The sequence below is a fragment of the Lutra lutra genome, chromosome 18 (genome assembly GCF_902655055.1).
Source record: "Lutra lutra chromosome 18, mLutLut1.2, whole genome shotgun sequence".
Classification (NCBI taxonomy): domain Eukaryota; kingdom Metazoa; phylum Chordata; class Mammalia; order Carnivora; family Mustelidae; genus Lutra; species Lutra lutra.
The window spans coordinates 22,461,568-22,478,188 of NC_062295.1; the positions used below are offsets into that span (position 1 = coordinate 22,461,568).

The window sequence follows — 16,621 nt, forward strand, 5'->3', positions numbered from 1 at the left end:
GCCAAGTGGGCACAGAGAGGGGCCGAGGTCTCCGCGAGGGGCAGCGAGGGGCCCTGCTGGACCTTGGTCTACAACCAGCGACCTCTGAGTGCAGGCGGCTCCCCGGAAGCCGCTTCCCAAGGCCCAGCCCTGTGGGCCAGGACAGGAGTCCCCATCCGAGCCACAGGTCTCCTTCAGCACCGGGGCAACGGGGAACCTGAGGGAAAAGGCACAGGTGGCAGGTGGGCAGGCGCGGAGCCCCGAGGCCAACCGGCTGCTGACCCTGGAGCGCTCTGGCTCGGTTGTCCCTGCCCAGGCTGGGGACGATGCCACCGAGGTCCCCACCAGCCACCCCTGCCCGGTCCTGGAGCTCCCTCCAGCCTGGCCCCTGGGCTGTGGAGCAGAAGATGGGCCCGCCTTCTGCTTCGTGTGCTTCCACAGGGAGGAGGAGGAGGAGCTGCTGGAAGAGGTCCCATTGCAGAGGTCAGTGCCCCAGGGCTTGGGCAGGGCGAGGGCACAGGGCTCAGACCCAGGGAATTCTCTGTGGGTTGTGGCTTATCCCTCACTGCCGCCTCCCCGAGTCAGACTCTCAGATACCTGGTTGGCACCGCAGCTTCCTCTCTGGCTCTCCCATTTGTGCCTTTCCTGTGCTCTCCAGTGATGCTCGTGCCCACCCTGCTCAGAGCCCTCTACGGCCCTCCACCAGGATGAAGTCAGCACTCAGCTGGGCGTTCAAGGCCTGCGTGATTGGGCTGACCCCACCCACCTCACTGGGCTCTGCTCCCCTGTATTTACCCCCAGCAAAACTGCCCAGGCTTCCCCTTTCCCTGGTTCCCATCCATCCAGGCCCAGTGGCAATGTCTCCTCCTCCAGGAAGCCCTCCAGGAAGCCCCTGCCCCACCCCAAGCTGAGAGCCACCTTTCCTCCCTGCACTGCACTGATAATGTTCAGTCTTTGTTGAATTACTCGGTGGAAAATGTCTGCGTGTCTATATGCTTGAACGTGTGTGTGTGTGTGTGTGTGTGTGTGTGTGTGTGTGTGTGTGTAAAAGGGAAAGAGCAGCGACAGGGTGGGAATGAAGGTTTGTGTGGCTGTGTGAGCATTTGGGGGGGTGTTTGTGAATGTGCATATGTGTTCGTGGGAGTGGGTATAATAAGTTCTATGGACCTATGTAGGTGAGGGTTTGTGGGACTCTTCCCCATGTGAGGGCTCATGCCCCAGGGGCCATTGTCCTTTTGCCAGTTCTCCCCACCCCCACCTCCAGGGAAACCCAGGCTCCAGCCAAGTGCATTACCCAAGCTGTGACCACAGGCTCCGGGAATGGATGGAAAGTCTGCAGGGGACACAGGGGTCACCTCTGCTCCAGCCCAGCCCGCCCACGCCTCCATCACTGCCTGAGTCAGCACTACCCTGGGTGGGGAGAAGGATAGGCTGAGGGCTGACCCAGGTGGCCCCTCCAGGCCCCTTTCAGGAGGGTGGGAGGTGGGGAGTCCTGCAGTCTGGACCAGTTTCCTCCCTCCCTGAATTTCTCTGTTGGATCCCCAGTCTGTAAATTTCCCTCTGTGGGCCTTTGTCTCCTCATCTGAGGAATGGGGAGATAGCCCCTGCCGTGGTTGTCAGTTCATTACTCAGTAGGGACTGAGACCCCCCACCCCCACCCCAGAGCACCAGAGCCCTCACCTTCCCAGGGTCACAGCCTGCCAGGAGAGACAGACAAGCAAACAGATCAGTGTGGCAGGGTGGTGGGATCCCAAACAGGCGTGGGTGCACTGTGCTCAGGGAGTCAGATGGGAAAACAGACCACTTGTGCCTGCAGCGGCCCTAGGATACCCTAGATGTCTGTCTTACGGTCTGGGTCCTCCCCCCGGGTGGTGAGTGACATTGAGGAAGGAGCATCATGGGGAGTGGGACAGCAGGAGCAAAGGCCCGGTGGCATGAGAGAGAATTTGTAGGGGGATGGGAGGAGATGAGGCAGGCAAGTTTCCGGGGGGGCCAGGTCACAAGCGGCCTTGACTACTGAGCCAAGGACTTAATCCATCGGTGGTGAAGTGAGCAAAACAGGAGACTCATTGTGACTATCCATAGGTCCCAAAGCAATGAGCTCTGAGAGAAGCATTATTCTCATAGGAGGGGCTCAAAATGCTTGCTGCAGGAGTGAAGACGGCACCGGGACAGAGGATACCAGAATCACCTGAGGGGATTGTCAAAAAATACACACTTAGGGGGAACCTGGGTGGCTCCGTCAGTTAAGCATCTGCCTTCAACTCAGGGTCCTGGGATGGAACCCCGAGTCCGGCTCCCTGCTCAGCAGGCAGCCTACTTCTCCCTGTCCCTGTCATCCCCCCCGCCGCCCAGCCCCCTCCACAGGGGAACTGCCCTCTGCCTCCTGCCCTGGGGAAACAGTGGCCTGAGAGTCTTCTTTCCAGCTGGTGGGTGCTGGACCTTTAAGTCCCAGAGAGGGGACACCAGGCTGGGCAGACAGTGACCACAGGTGCCAGAGCTAAAAATACTGATGATGTGGACACTCAGGCTGCAGGCTGGAGCGGGTGGGAGGGAAGGCTCTGGAATCTTTCTTTCCTACTGTAGGAGTGGCAAGTGGGCAGCGAGGTTCGGTGGGGTCACCCATAAGGGACTGAGAGAAGGTGCCCCCCACCCATGCCCTTCTCACCCCTTCTCCAGCCTCTGGAAGGTGCCCAGATCCACTCCCAGTAGCCACTGCCATACTCAGTAGCCCCGAGTCCCGCTGATTCTGTGGCCTCCTGCTTCTCTTGGGAGCCTCTGTAAAATTAAAGAGGTGACTTTTCTCAGGCACCTGGGCACAGAGAGGACTCCTTTGTAAATTCAACACGCTTTCCCTGAGATCTGCTGGGTGCCGAGACCATGGGGATGGCCGTGACACAGGCACGCTGCCCCGGAGGAGCTCGCAGACTACAGCAAGGACAAGATGGGCACACGCTGGAAGGATTATGACACGGGCCAGGCGAGGTGCTGTAATAGGGGAGCGAGCCCCAAGAGTCTGGGGCTTCTGCTGGGGGGTGATGTAAGATACCAGCCCGCCGAGAACACATCTGCATTGGAGGAAGGCTTGTCACTCACCGTGTGGCTTCCCAGCCACCTACCTCTGGCGCTTTGATGGATTAATTAAGGCGAGGCTAGCTGTCGAAACAAATAAGCCTGGAAATCATGATGGCTTGGCACAGTAGAGCCTATGTCCTACCCCTGCAGGGTTCCAGAGGGGCTGGGGTACAGGGAAGACTGCTCCCCCTGCTAGGTCTTTTGGGGACCCAGGCTCCTCCCCCCTTGTGATGCGGTCATCATCCAGGGTTCCAAGATCTGTTGCTGGATTGTCTGCAACCGTGGACAGACAAAGAAGAAAGAGCCCAGGAAGGACATGTGAGGTTTTAAGAGCCCAAGCCGGAAGTGGCGGGCTTGATCTCAGCCCACACTTATTGGGCAGATTTGCAAAAAAACAAAAAACAAAAAATCACCCTGGGAAATGTAGTCCAGCTGTGACAACCTCCTAGGTCTAGAAAAATGAACTATTTGAAATACCTGAAAGCACCTGGCACGTAACGGGTGCCCGGTGTGTCCGTCTGTCCGTTCATTCATTCATGCCACAAAGTTCGCTGGAGACTGCAAGGCGAAAATACTGTCTGTGTGGCATGCGGCCAATGCGGGAGCCAAAGAAAACAGAAGTAAACAAATCAGTACGATCGAAACCCACTGTTAAGGAAATAAGCAGAGGGATAGTGGGGAAGACACCCCCGTTGCAGAAGATGAATGGGGGAGGTAGGGATAGTTCATCTGAGAGCTAAAGAATGAGAAGGATCTGGGCAGAGTGGGGGTAGGAGCATCCCAGGTACGAAGAACAGATGTGCCAAGGCCCAGGGGCAGACGAGAGTTTGGCCAGCGTGGCTCACACAGAGCACACGGTGGGGAGAGTGGCAGGAGGCGAGGACCAGGCTGACTTACAGCGTGGACATGGGGTACCGGTGCAGAGGTCATGGTGAAGATGGAGGTGGCCTGGACCAAGGTGGACCTTGGACATGGAGAAGCAGATGTCTCCTAGGTATAATTAGGAGACAGAATTTGCAGATGGGCTAAAGCAAGAAGGGAACAGAGGATGAATCTGAGGTTTCTGGGTGGGAGAGATGCACGGGTGTTGGGAAGGTGCAGCGAGAAGATCAAGAATTCTGCCACGGATGTTTTCAATTGGAGAAGCATGTGAGCTGTCCAAGAAACGATGATGTCGAGTGACGGCTTGATCCTGAAAGTCTGGGGCTCAAAAGGGGAGACTCTTGGCTGGTGATAGACTGTCGGAGGCATCAGCAGAAAGGTGGGCACTGGAAGCCGTGTGTGTGAGTGTGTGTGAGGTCCCAGCAGCCAAGAGAAGAGCGGCTCCAGAAGGGGGAGCAGACATTTAGCCTCAAAGACGCCAAACAATCAAGGGAAAAGAGAATGGATTTGGCGACACGGAGGTTGGGAGGGACTTTGAGAAGAAACATAGAACTTCTCTGAAACCCCATCAAAAGGAAGGAAGCAGGTGGATGCTTTAAGGTATGCATTTGGGTCCTGTGTTTGCTTCTACAGCAAATTACCGCGAACTTGCTTGTTTAAGATCGGACAAATGTATTACCTTACAGACCGTATGTCAGAAGTCCAACACAGGTCTCACTGGGCTAACATCAAGGTGTCGACAAGGCTGCCCGAGGAAGCTCTTTCTGGAAGAACTTTCTGGAAGTTCTAGGAGAGAATCCATTTCCTAGTCTTTTCCCAGGTGCCCTTTCCCAGAGGGGACCTGCATTCCTCCACTTGTGGTTCCCTCCCTCTCTCCCACCAACAGGGAGCATGGTAGCTTCTCTCTGATCACAGCTGAGAAAGACAGGTTTTCTGCTTTTTCTGCCTTGTGTGCTTAGATTGGGCTCGCCTAAATAATCCAGGATCCTCTCCCCACGTCAAGGTCCTTAACCTTAACCACACCAGCGATGTCCCTTTGTTTCAGGTAATGTAACATACTCACAGGTTCTGGGGATTAGGACACAGACATTGGGGGGTGGGGGTGGGGGTTGCCCAGGACAGTATGAATCAGCAAGAACTGATACATTGCACAGGAGACAGCTGCAACAAAATTTTGAATCTGGAAGGCAGATGAGCTCTGGGTAAGCGATTTCCCAGCCCGATGACCTTGCACCTGAAGCCGGCCCCCAGCTGGGTGTGAGAAAGGCAAGGAGCTCCAGAGTTAACCCCACAAAACCCCCAAAGGCTCCAGTGGCATTAGTGGGCTAAGTACTCCCTAGAAACGGGAGGAGAGCTGGGCCCCAAAACAGGAGTATCGGTGTAAGAAAGGCTTTCGTCCTCAGGTCTCTTTCTCCAGCTCGGCACAGCTGGGCGGCTGTCCCTCCCCCGCCCTGACAGAGACTGAAGGTTTATTCTCCAGAGAGAATAAAACACGGGAGGGTCTCCAGACTGCATGATGAGGGGGGCAGTTCTACACCCAACTAGAAGGATTAGTTCAAGTCCACATCCTGAATCTGGGAGGCTCTGCCCCTTTACTCACCATCACCTGAGACCTTCCTCCTCCTCTGGGCTCCCCGGAAGAGTGAGGTCAGGACTCAGCTTTCCAGGCAGGACTCTCCAGAGTTCACTCCCTTCAGCCTCCAGATACATTCATGAGTATTCTGTTAGGGTTGTCCTTTGGGTTTCCTGTTCCTTCTCTTTGTCCTCTCCCTACACATCTTTGTTTCCTCTAAATTGCCTTTTGCGTGTCTGTATTAGTGTTGCCCTTTATCTCAGAGTCTGATGGATCAAGAAAAGAATAGGTTGGCATCAGGGGTTTCCCAGCAAAACAGACTGGCCAGGATTCTCTAGATTGAACCCCCGAACCAGCCAGCACCCTGCCCCAAAACAGGGCTACTCATCAGCTTGCTTTTATAAGTTGTATTTTTATATTCTTTAACCAAGGCATGATTAGAGTGGAATGCAAAGGTCTTAAGGGGTTGGTTTAATGAGTTTTAACGAAGGTACGCACCTGTGTAACCCACACCTTGATCGAGATCTAGCACATTGCCATGTAAGGTAACACATTTTCAGGTCTCTTCACGCCCTGATGCCTAGCTGCCCCAGCACGCGCGTGCGCGCACACACACACACACACACACACACAGAGCCTCGCCTTTATCGGCTCTGTAAATCTCTTAAGCATGAACCAGGGACTGCCAACACTGGAGAAAAACCGGTGATAGAAGAAGCAGGACAAAAACAAACAGAAAAACAAAATTTGGAGGAAACAGAATACACAAGGGAAAGAAAACCTAAAAACACAACGATGATGACTATATTCTGAAATGTAGGAAAATCCCTACCAGCTATGAAACAAATGCTAGATGCTATTTTGAAAGATAAAAATACTCTGAAAATGAACAAAACAAAGAAAACTTCTTAGAAATTCGGAATATTGTCCGGAAATGAAAAGCATATTTGAAAGAGTTACAGGGGTCAGCAGACTATGGCTTACAGGCCTGTCATCTGTTCTCTTTTTTTTAATAAAGTTTTATTGGAACACAGCCACACACACACACCCCTTTTTTAAAAAATATGTCCTATGTACAGTGGCTGCTTTCACATAAGCAGAGACCATATGGCCCATAAGCTTCAAATATTTCCCACTGGGCCCTGAATTTTAAAAAATTGACCACTGGATGAGAAGATAAACACATTTTTCAAAAAGTAGAGCAAAAAGGTAAAGATACATGTGTAGGTTTGGACTCTCCAGTCAACAGATGCTATGATATGGAGCTAGGAATGCAAGAAGTCCTGGGGGGCTGATGCTCATGAAAATAAAAGAAGAGGAAGCAAGACTGGACAGGGAGAACCTTCAGACCGTGACATAGGGCCGACACCTGTGGAATGGCTGCTGGAAGGAAACAGATCTAAGCAAACAGCACCTGACCTAGAGGCAGATCAAACCAAATCTTGGCCAACCAGGAGCAGCTCCTAGAGGAAAGACTGTTCATCCAAGGAGCCCCACATTGGGCAGAAATGACCAGGCCCTGGTGTCTCTGCTGAGTTCAGTTGCTGGTGGGGCTGCCCAGAAAGACCTTGGTCTTGGTGCAAAGGCCATGGCAGAGCTCAAAGTCCCTATAGTTGGAGGCTGTCAGCCCCTGCACTCCTCACAGCTGAGTGACAAGTTCTTCGAGAAAGAAAAACTCAGAAGGGGCACCTCCAGGGCTGCTACTGTGTGGAAAGTAGGAAAGAAAGAGTAAGAAAATGAGAGGACCAACGCAGAAATCTCGCACCTGAACAAAAGAGTTCCAGAAAGAAAAGAGAGGAAATAATCAATGAATTATTTTAAATATTTCTCAGAATGGAAAGACCTGAGTTTCTAGATCAAAAGTGCCCACTGAGTATCCAACCAAAGGATAAAAATAGACCCACACCAAGGCCACTTGCCAGTAAATTTTAGAATACAAGGACAAGAAGAACATTCTACAAGATTCTATGAAGGATCAAGAATTGAAATATCGGGCACCTGGGTGGCTCAGTGGGTTAAAGTCTCTACCTTCAGCTCAGGTCATGATCTTGGGGTCCTGGGATCAAGTCCTGCATCGGGCTCTCTGCTCGGCGGGGAGCCTGCTTCCTCCTCTCTCTCTGTCTGCCTCTCTGCCTACTTGTGATCTCTGTCTGTCAAATAAATAAATAAAATCTTAAAAAAAAAAAAAGAACTGAAATATCATCAGACATCTCATCAGCAATCCTGAAAACCAGAAGACAATGAAGTAGTTTTCAAAAGTATGGAAGAAAATTATTGTCAGCCTAGAATTCTATACCTAGCCTAACCATTCATAAAATGAGAGGAGGAAAAAGATTGTTTCAGATTTACAAGTGCTCAAAAAATTTTACCTCCCACACATTTTTCTTTTAAATTTTGTATTTAAATTCAGTTAATTAGCATATACTGTATTATTAGTTTCAGAGGAGAATTTAGTGATTCATCAGCTGCATACAACACCCAGTGCTCACTCCATCATGTACCCTGCTTAATGCCCATCACCCAGTTACCCCTTCTCCCCACACCTCCCCTCCAGCAACCCTCGGTTTGTTTCCTAGAGTTAAGAGTCTCTTATGATTTGCTCTCTGTTTTCATCTTATTTTATTTTTCCTTCCCTTCCCCTATGTTCATCTCTTTTGTTTCTTAAATTCCACCTATGAATGAAATCATATGCTATTTGTCTTTCTCTGATTGACTTATTTCACTTAACATAATATACTCCAGTTCCATCCATGTCCATGCAAATGGCAAGATTCCATTCTTTTTGATGGCTGAGTAATAGTCCATTACATATACATTGGAATATATATATGTATGTGTGTGTATATATATATATATATATATATATATGGTATTGAATCCATATATATAATAGAAAAGGGGGATGTAGGTACATACACACATACACACACACACACACACATATCACATTTTCTTCACCCATTCATCCTTCAATAGACGTCTGGACTCTTTCCATATTTTGGTCATTGTGGTCCCATGCACCTTTCTTAAGAAAGCTCCTGAAGGGGGGTGCCTGGGTGGCTCAGTGGGTTAAAGCCTCTGCCTTTGGCTCAGGTCATGATCCCAGGGTCCTGGGATCGAGCCCCACATTGGGCTCTCTGCTCAGTGGGGAGTCTGCTTTCTCCTCTCTCTCTGCCTGCCTCTCCACGTACTTGTGATCTCTGTCTGTCAAATAAATAAATAAAATCTAAAAAAAAAAAAAAAAAAAAAAGCTCCTGAAGGATGTATTTCACAAAACAAGGAAGTAAACCACAAAAGAGAAGGACCTGGGATCTAGGAAACAAGGGAGCCAACACAAGACCGAGAGATGAAGGGCATCTCCCAGATGATGGTGAAGGGAAATCCCTGCGGCAGCATCGCTGGGCAGCAGTCCTGGTGGGCAGACATTTCACATTGAAATAAGTCAGGAGGGGAGTGCCTGCCTAACTCAGTCAGTAGAGCATGAGACTCTTGATCTTAGGGTTGTGAGTTCGAGCCCCACATTGGGCGTGGAACCTACTTTAAAAAAAAAAGGGAAATGAGTCAGAAGGTTCTAGAAAAGATTTCTTTAAGGAGATGAAAGTGATAGAATACCTAAGTATTTTGACTTTTGAGAGATTTACACAAGTAGGAGAGAATGTGGATCACATTAGATATAAACACATAGAAAAATAAACTTTTGCACAGAAAAGGGAAAGAAACTTAAAATTTTAAACTTCTGCTCTGTGAAAGACACTGTTTAGAGGATGAGAAGACTAGCCATAGAATGAGAGAAAAAATATTTGCAAAACACAATTGGTCTGATTAAAAAAAAAAAAAAGCTTTGTCCTTTGGGTAACAAGGACTGTTATCCAAAGTATACAAGGAATTCTTAAGAAAGAAAGAAGAAAAGGGGCAGCTCAATTTTAAAATGGGCAAAAGATTTGAACAGATACCTCACCAAAGAGGTATGTAGATGGTAAATAAACATATAAGAGATGCTCAACATCATGTGTCATTAGGGAACAGCAAATTAAGACAACATGAGTTACCAATACACACTTATTAGAAGGGCTAAAATTCAAAACACTGACAACACCAAATGCTGGTGAGGATGTGGAGCAACGGGAACTCCCGTTCATTGCTGATGGGAATGCAAAGTGGTACAGCCACTTTGGAAGACAGACTGACAGTTTCTTACAAAGCTAAACACAGTCTTACCATAGGATCCAGCAAGAGCCTTCCTTGGTGTTTATGCAAATGAGTTGAAAACCTACGTCCACGCAAAAATTTGCACATGGATAGCAGCTTTATTTATAATTGCCAAACTGGGAAGCAACCAAAATGTCCTTCAACAGGTGAAAGGATAAACTGTGGTCTGTTCATACAATGGAATATCATTCAGCAATCAAAAGAGATTAATCATCAGGCCACAAAAAGAACCCTCAATGCATATTGCTAAGAAGCCATTCTGGAAAGGGTACGCACTACAGGATTCCAACTATCTGATATTCCGGAAAAAAAAAAAAAAAAAAAAAAAAACAAAACTAGAAGCAGTAAAAAGACCAGTGGTGGCCAGGTGATTTGTGGGGAGGGTCAGAGCATGGGATTTTTTTAGGGCAATGAAATTATTCTGTACGATAGTGGGATGAAACCATGCGTTTGTCAGAACTGGTAGAATGTACAACACAGAGCCAGCCCTCAGCCCCAAATATGGACTTTAGTTAATAATAAAGTATCTATTATTTCATCCATTGTAATAAATGTACAGCCTTAATGCAAGATTATTTTTAAGATTTTATTTATTTGAAAGAGAGAGAGATCACAAGTAGGCAGAGAGGCAGGCACAGAGGTGGGGGGGGAAGCAGGCCCCCTGCTGAGCAGAGAGCTTGATCCCAGAGTCCTGGGATCATGCATGACCTGAGCCAAAGGCAGAGGCTTAACCTACTGAGCCACCCAGGCGCCCCAATACAAGATGTTAATAACAAGGGAAACTGGGGGCGTGGGAGAGGAAGGTCTATGTCCTTTCTGCACGATACTTTAAGCCTGAGACTGCTCTACAGAATAAAATCTTGGGGGTGCCCGGCTGGCTTAGTTGGTAGAACACACCACTCTTGATCTTGGAGTCATGAGTTTGAGCCCATGTTGGGAATAGAAATTACTTTTTTTAAAAAATCTATTCTCAAAAAGGAAAAGGAGGGAGGAGAATGTGTAGTCTTCCACATGAAGCTGTTCATAACGTTTCCACAATACGTAGGCACCAGCAATGTTCCGATGCGGCTGTATTAGGAGAGTGGGAATAGGAAGTGTGTGGGGGACGGATGTAAGGGAGTGTAAGGGAACTAAATCCTCATCTTCCAAAGTGAGGAGTTGACAGAGAAAACCTAAAACTGGAAAGAAGCAATGGGAAGGTGCTAGGTAGCAAAGCCAGACGTAAAAATTCCTGCAGTTGAAATGATTGTCCCCAAGCGGTGGGAAATGAGAGAGGAGGCTGCTCGTGTTTCTCGGTTCCAAGCTGTGAGCACGTTTAACTGGAATAAAAACGCAAGCCGTCTCTGCAAAAGGAACGTGGAAAAACAGTAAGAACAAAAGAGAGGCATGGAGATGGCAGGGCAGCAACAGGAAGCCAGCTCGGTCAGGAAGCTTTGCACACCGTGAGGGGTGAAGGAAGAGATGCCTAAGCCAGTGTGTCCGCGGGAACGATCCTGGGACAAGAACCAGGTTGGTGGGATAGGGAGGCAGGGGAGTCCTGAAGAAACAAGGTCCCAAGGGCAGCTTGGCCTCACAAGGAGGAGGGCCAACCCAAGCAGATGGGAGGAAGAGAGAAGTGAGCAGCTGGGTGGGTTTGTGCTTCTGTGATGGGAGGCATTGGGATCCATCTGTTTTCTCAGTGAAGTGGGAGCCACAGTTGGAGAAGAAAGGAGATGGTGGGAAGGAGTCAGCCAGGACCTTGCTGCTCAGGGTAGGGTGGACAGACCAGAAGCTGGGGACAGCCAGAGCTGGGGGCTGGGTAGACAGGCAAGATCCTTGGCTCCACCAAGATCCCTAGGAGAATCACAGGCAAATGGAAGTTTCCCATCCCAGAGCGAGGGGGGAAAGCAGCTGGTGGGCATAACAGGGGTTGTGCAGCAGCAATGAGCACCCCTTCCAGATTATGAACTAGGAGGGAAGCTGTGAACCCCGTGCAGGAAGCTCCTGCAAAGCTGGCTTGCTTGGGGCAGGCAGAGAGAGGGTGATGCTTACCGTCCTGCCAGCCAGGGACCACGACAGGGGAGGAGGGCACAGGAGTGGGGTTCCAGGCAGCAGCTATGGTGATGGTGTGTGGAACCCAAACAGGGCAAGAAGGATGGTGATGGCACAAGGGGCTGATGGTCTGCGGCCCGGTGGTCTCAAGGAGGTCAATGAGCTGTTGCATGCGTGTACCAGAGCAAGTGACCAAGAGGATAGAAGGGGAAGATCCTGAGATCTTGGCGGGGGGTGGGGCGTGGGGTCATTATGAGATCTAGGGTGTAAGCTTGGAAGCAGAAGAGGTTGGGAAACCCAGAGGCCTGCTGTAGGCTGCCTGAAAGTTTCGCTATCTTCCCACCCCTGGAAGTTTGCTCCCACAAATCTAAAGATGGTGAGAGGAAATGGATTGATTTGCTCTTGGGTGTGGTCTGTGCATCATGATTTTTTAAAGCTTCCCTGGAGATTATAACAGGCAGCAGAGTTTGGGAGAAACCCGCAGGTGTAGACAAGGAGACCCAGACATGGAGAGAGAGAAAGGGACAAGCAGGGGGACAACAAACAGGTGCCCTGGGATGGGCACAGCTTAGTGAAGTCTGACCAGGAGAAGGGGCCTCAGGTGAGTGATTTTTTAAAGCTTCCCTGGAGATTATAACATGCAGCAGAGTTTGGGAGAAACCCGCAGGTGTAGACAAGGAGACCCAGACATGGAGAGAGAGAAAGGGACAAGCAGGGGGACAACAAACAGGTGCCCTGGGATGGGCACAGCTTAGTGAAGTCTGACCAGGAGAAGGGGCCTCAGGTGAGTCAGGGCGGCGCCACATGGCTTGCGCTGTAGGTGAGCTGAAGATGGAGATGGCGTGGTCTTCCTCTGGAGGACCAGATCCTAAGCAGTGGCCTGTGTGCCTGTGTGTGAGGGACAGACAGGCAGGGACAGAGGCAGTCCCACAGTTCGTCCTGCACTGTGACAGATCGGCCACTAGAGGGAGCGCTGCGCTCACACATGCAGGAACGGGTCCCGCCGGTCACCGGCAGGAGGCTCTGGCCTCTTGATCTGACAGCTCCTATGTTCCTGCTGCAGATTTTGTAGCCACATACCCCTGGATTTAACGGTAGTTCCCACCATTTCCAAGGCCCCGCGACCTTGGCCAGGTTACTCAAGGGCTCTGTGACCCAGTTCCGTCCGCGGTAAAATGGGCGCGGCCACGGCTCCAACCTTCTGGGGTTGTTGGCAGCATGAACGAGGTCATTCCTGGGACGCCCGGGTTTTGCTGTCTCCTCTGTCTCTCTCTGCTTCTCCGGCTGCCCCTTTACCCAGCCCAGATCCAGAAAAATGGATAGGGGCTTTATGAGATTGGGGGAGAGCAGAGGCTGGGTGGGGTAGGGCAGGTGGTCCCAGGGGCAGGGACAAGGAGAAGCCCAATCATCTTCCCTTCCGGCTCAGTTGTGCAGGTTCTCTTGCCCTGGAGCGCTTCTCATCCTATGGCTCATTCCTGGCCGTGGTCTCACCCTTCCAGCCACTGTACCTTCCTCCCTCCTCTGGGGGGCCCCAGGGACAAGCAGCTACCCTAGCCTGACAACCACATCATCTCTGGGACAATGCCATTGCCTGGTACCCAAGGGGCTCAGAGGGGAGCTCCCCAGCCATTCTCCTATCTGCCCCCTCCCCGGCTCCTGCCCACAGCAACCAACATCTGACCTGTCAAGCCGCACCCCAGGGGGACCCGCATTTCCAGGTCTGCAGACATCCCAGATGCAGAGGTTGCGGTGGGAAGAAGGCCCACAGAAGCAACCCACATGGGGGGATAGCCCGCCCTGACATTAAACACTGATTTGCTAGTATTGTTAAAAGCAGGGCATTCCATCCTAAGATCTGGATTTCCAAACTTCTCTCGAAACATCGGAGGGTCTAAGAGCCTGAGCTTACACTCCCACATGGCAAGAGTGGGTCACAGGGGCGAAGAGGCCACCGTGCGGGTAGAGCCTGGACTCTCTGGTTCCCCACTGTCCCGGCTCAGGCAGTGTCCCCCAGCCAGGGTCCCTCCCCGGCTGCTCTGAACATCTCAGTCTGTGAGCCTGTGTTGGAGAGTTCAGGTGCCACCGCTGGCCTGGGGCAGGTTGCAATGGAGAGCTGGAGGATGGAGTGCCCCTCCCCAGATGACAGCGGACCCTCAAGGGCAAGGAACACTGGGGACCCGAGAGCTGCTTAATCTCCTCACCTGTTCATGGAAATTGATGGTCCAGGTACCCAGAGTAAACCACACACCCCTCACCTCCATTGTCCAATCTGTCCACAGAATCCCCACTTCTCCCCACCTCTCCTCCTACTGCCCCAGTCCGACTTGCTGTCTTCTCTCACCCAGCTGGGTGCAGGAGCCTCCTCATGTCTCCTCTTGCCTCCCAGAGGCTGTCTGCCCCCACAACAGCTAGAGGGGGCCTGTGAGCCCTCCTTTGCTCAAAACCCTCCAAGGACTCCCACCGCCCTCAAGAGTCAAAGCCAAAGACTTATGGTGGCCCTAAATGAACTGTCCCCATTACTTCTTATCTCCTCCCCTGCTTTACCAGCCTCTTAATTGTTCCTGACATCCCAAACACACTCTGACCCAGGGCCTTTGCACTGGCTGGCCTACTGTACCCTGCCCACCCCCACCCCCACCGCCCCGTATCCGCATGGCTCCCTCCCTTACCTTCAAGTTTCTGCCTGAGTGGAACCTTCTCTATGAGGACCTCCCTGGTCTCCCTGCCCCCGACTGAGATTTTGTTCTGTTCCGTTCATTGTATAGCAGAGGCACGCAACAAATATTTGGTAATTGAATAAGTAAGTGAACAAACAGGTGAAATGAGGGCAACAATGGTAGCGAGTGTGCAGGGGGTGCTGGGATGACTATCAGATTGTGTGTCATGCAGGGCCCCAACCTTGGGGTTTCCTGCTCTGTCGTAGCATCTTGCAATCTTATGAGCTTCATCTTTGAATTCGTAAGTGAGGTCTGAAGGGACATCCTGCCCACCCGCATCCCCTGCATGGGTTCTCAGCGACCGCTCCTTGGCCCCACGCAGTCACCACTGCTGTCCTTTGTGGAAGGTGGGGCGTGCCCAGGGTGCAGTCAGGGTCCATGCTGCGAATGCAGTGGAGTGGCCCCGGGCACCAATGAGGGGCTGCGCTGGCCAGCGCGGCTCCCCATGCCCAAGAGAGCGTGACACTGAACAGTAACTAGAAACCCACCATGACGGGCTGAGAGAGAGAGAGCTGGGCAGAAGGGACAGGCTTTAGCTCTGCTCTCTGAACAAGGGCCCACATTCTGCAGCTGCCCTGGTATCATGTGCTCACATCTCCCCAGTACTAAGTGCTCTACCCGCCGGAGCTGGGGTGGTGGTGGTGGTGGCTGTTATTCAGGACCCCACAATTAGAGAGAAATGGGGCTCCAGCAAGAGAAGGCCCCCAGGGCTCCTAGAAGAGCTGGCCCTGGCCTGGAAGACAATATTCCTTAGGCCCTGCGCAGTGAGCAGGAGGCTGAGGACGAGCCAGGGCAAGCTCCTTCCTCACTGGCCTCAGTTGCCACATCTGTGAGCTGGGACGAGAGCCCTGCACATCTTTACAGCAGGGACGGGGGCACACATTGCAAACTTAAACATGGGGCGATGAGTGCGTGGCTGTCACGGTTCCCGACCTGCCATGGGGCTTGTCGTCGTGGTTCTGAAGGGTTCCTGGGTCAGGGCTCAATTTCTGTCCCCATTCCCCAAAATGTTCCAAGGGAACCTGGCTTTAGCCCCCAAGAGATGGATGCCAGGGGACCGGCCCTCAATAATAACTTCAGGCCCAGGTGTCAGTAATTTATAGGACCTTGGTGAGGGCATCAGACCTTGTGGGTAAGTTCAGACCAGCTCCTAGGGGTGGATGCACGCCCTGATGGTCACTGCAGGTCTTGGTAGTGGCCTCAGACCCCCATGGTGGCCATTGACAGACCTAGGGACACCTGAGAGGCACCAGGCGTCTCATTCCCCCTCCCTCCATCCTGCCTGAGCCCCCATCCCTCCCTAGCCATTAGAATTCGAGCCATTCTCCAGGATCCACTTAATTAGCCAAGCTCATTAACTCCCACAGGCTTTTCCTCCCCACCTAATTAAGTGACTTAATTAGGGCTTGCAGACCTGCTCCCACCCTGCCCACCTCCGCCAGGCCCTGACTCGGCCGAGCCTCCACGAGGCAGGGCATGGAGCAGATGTGGCCAGGGCCCTTCTAGCACCCACACCTCTGCCCTGTGTCTCTCCCCACTCCCCCCACCCCAATCCCACCATCATCCCAGGATGCCAAGACAGTCCGCCACCTGGGGAGGGTGGCAGGTCATAGGCAGAAATAGACAGAAATTGGGAAATTGTGATAGGGAGGGAAAAGGGGAGAGAGGTGGGAAGAGGTAGAATGGAATGGGACGAGAGGAGGAGGTGGGGATGGCTTGGTTGAGATGGGTAGGCTGGGCAGCCTGTGGCTGGGGGCCTGGACTCTGGAGCCCGCCTGGGTTTGAGCCCCACCTAGGGTGTGAATTTCAGCAAATGCCTCCCCATTCTGTGTCCTGGAGACAAGGTGACTGTAGCCTCACCGCACGCTTGTCATGAGGTTTGAATGAGTTAATATGCACACAACGCTTAGGACTTGGCCTGGCACAAATCTGTGTTTGTGAAAAAACAGGCAGGGTTGGACAGAGGTTCCCTGAGGGCTGGGGGCTGGAGGAAGGGAGGGGGCGACCAGAGGATCCCGTCCCTAGGAGTCAAGAAGAGGCTCTGAGAGTACCAGTAATGGACGGAGGCTGCCTACAGAGCAGAGCCCTTGGCCTGGGAGAGGTTAAAGGGATAAGAACACAGTGTCCATTCCTACCCCAGGGCTGGAAGAGGTTG

At 51.8% G+C, this 16,621-nt stretch overlaps 1 protein-coding gene across 1 annotated transcript in view; it reads left to right on the forward strand.

Annotated features, from left to right (window-relative positions):
- Positions 1-332: 332 nt before the first annotated feature.
- The window catches only part of SBK1 (SH3 domain binding kinase 1), a 47,979-nt gene continuing 31,690 nt past the window's right edge, over positions 333-16,621 (forward strand). The window contains exon 1 of the mRNA XM_047713679.1: positions 333-462. The gene's annotated coding sequence lies outside the window, so the exon portion shown is untranslated. The remainder of the gene's footprint in view (positions 463-16,621) is intronic.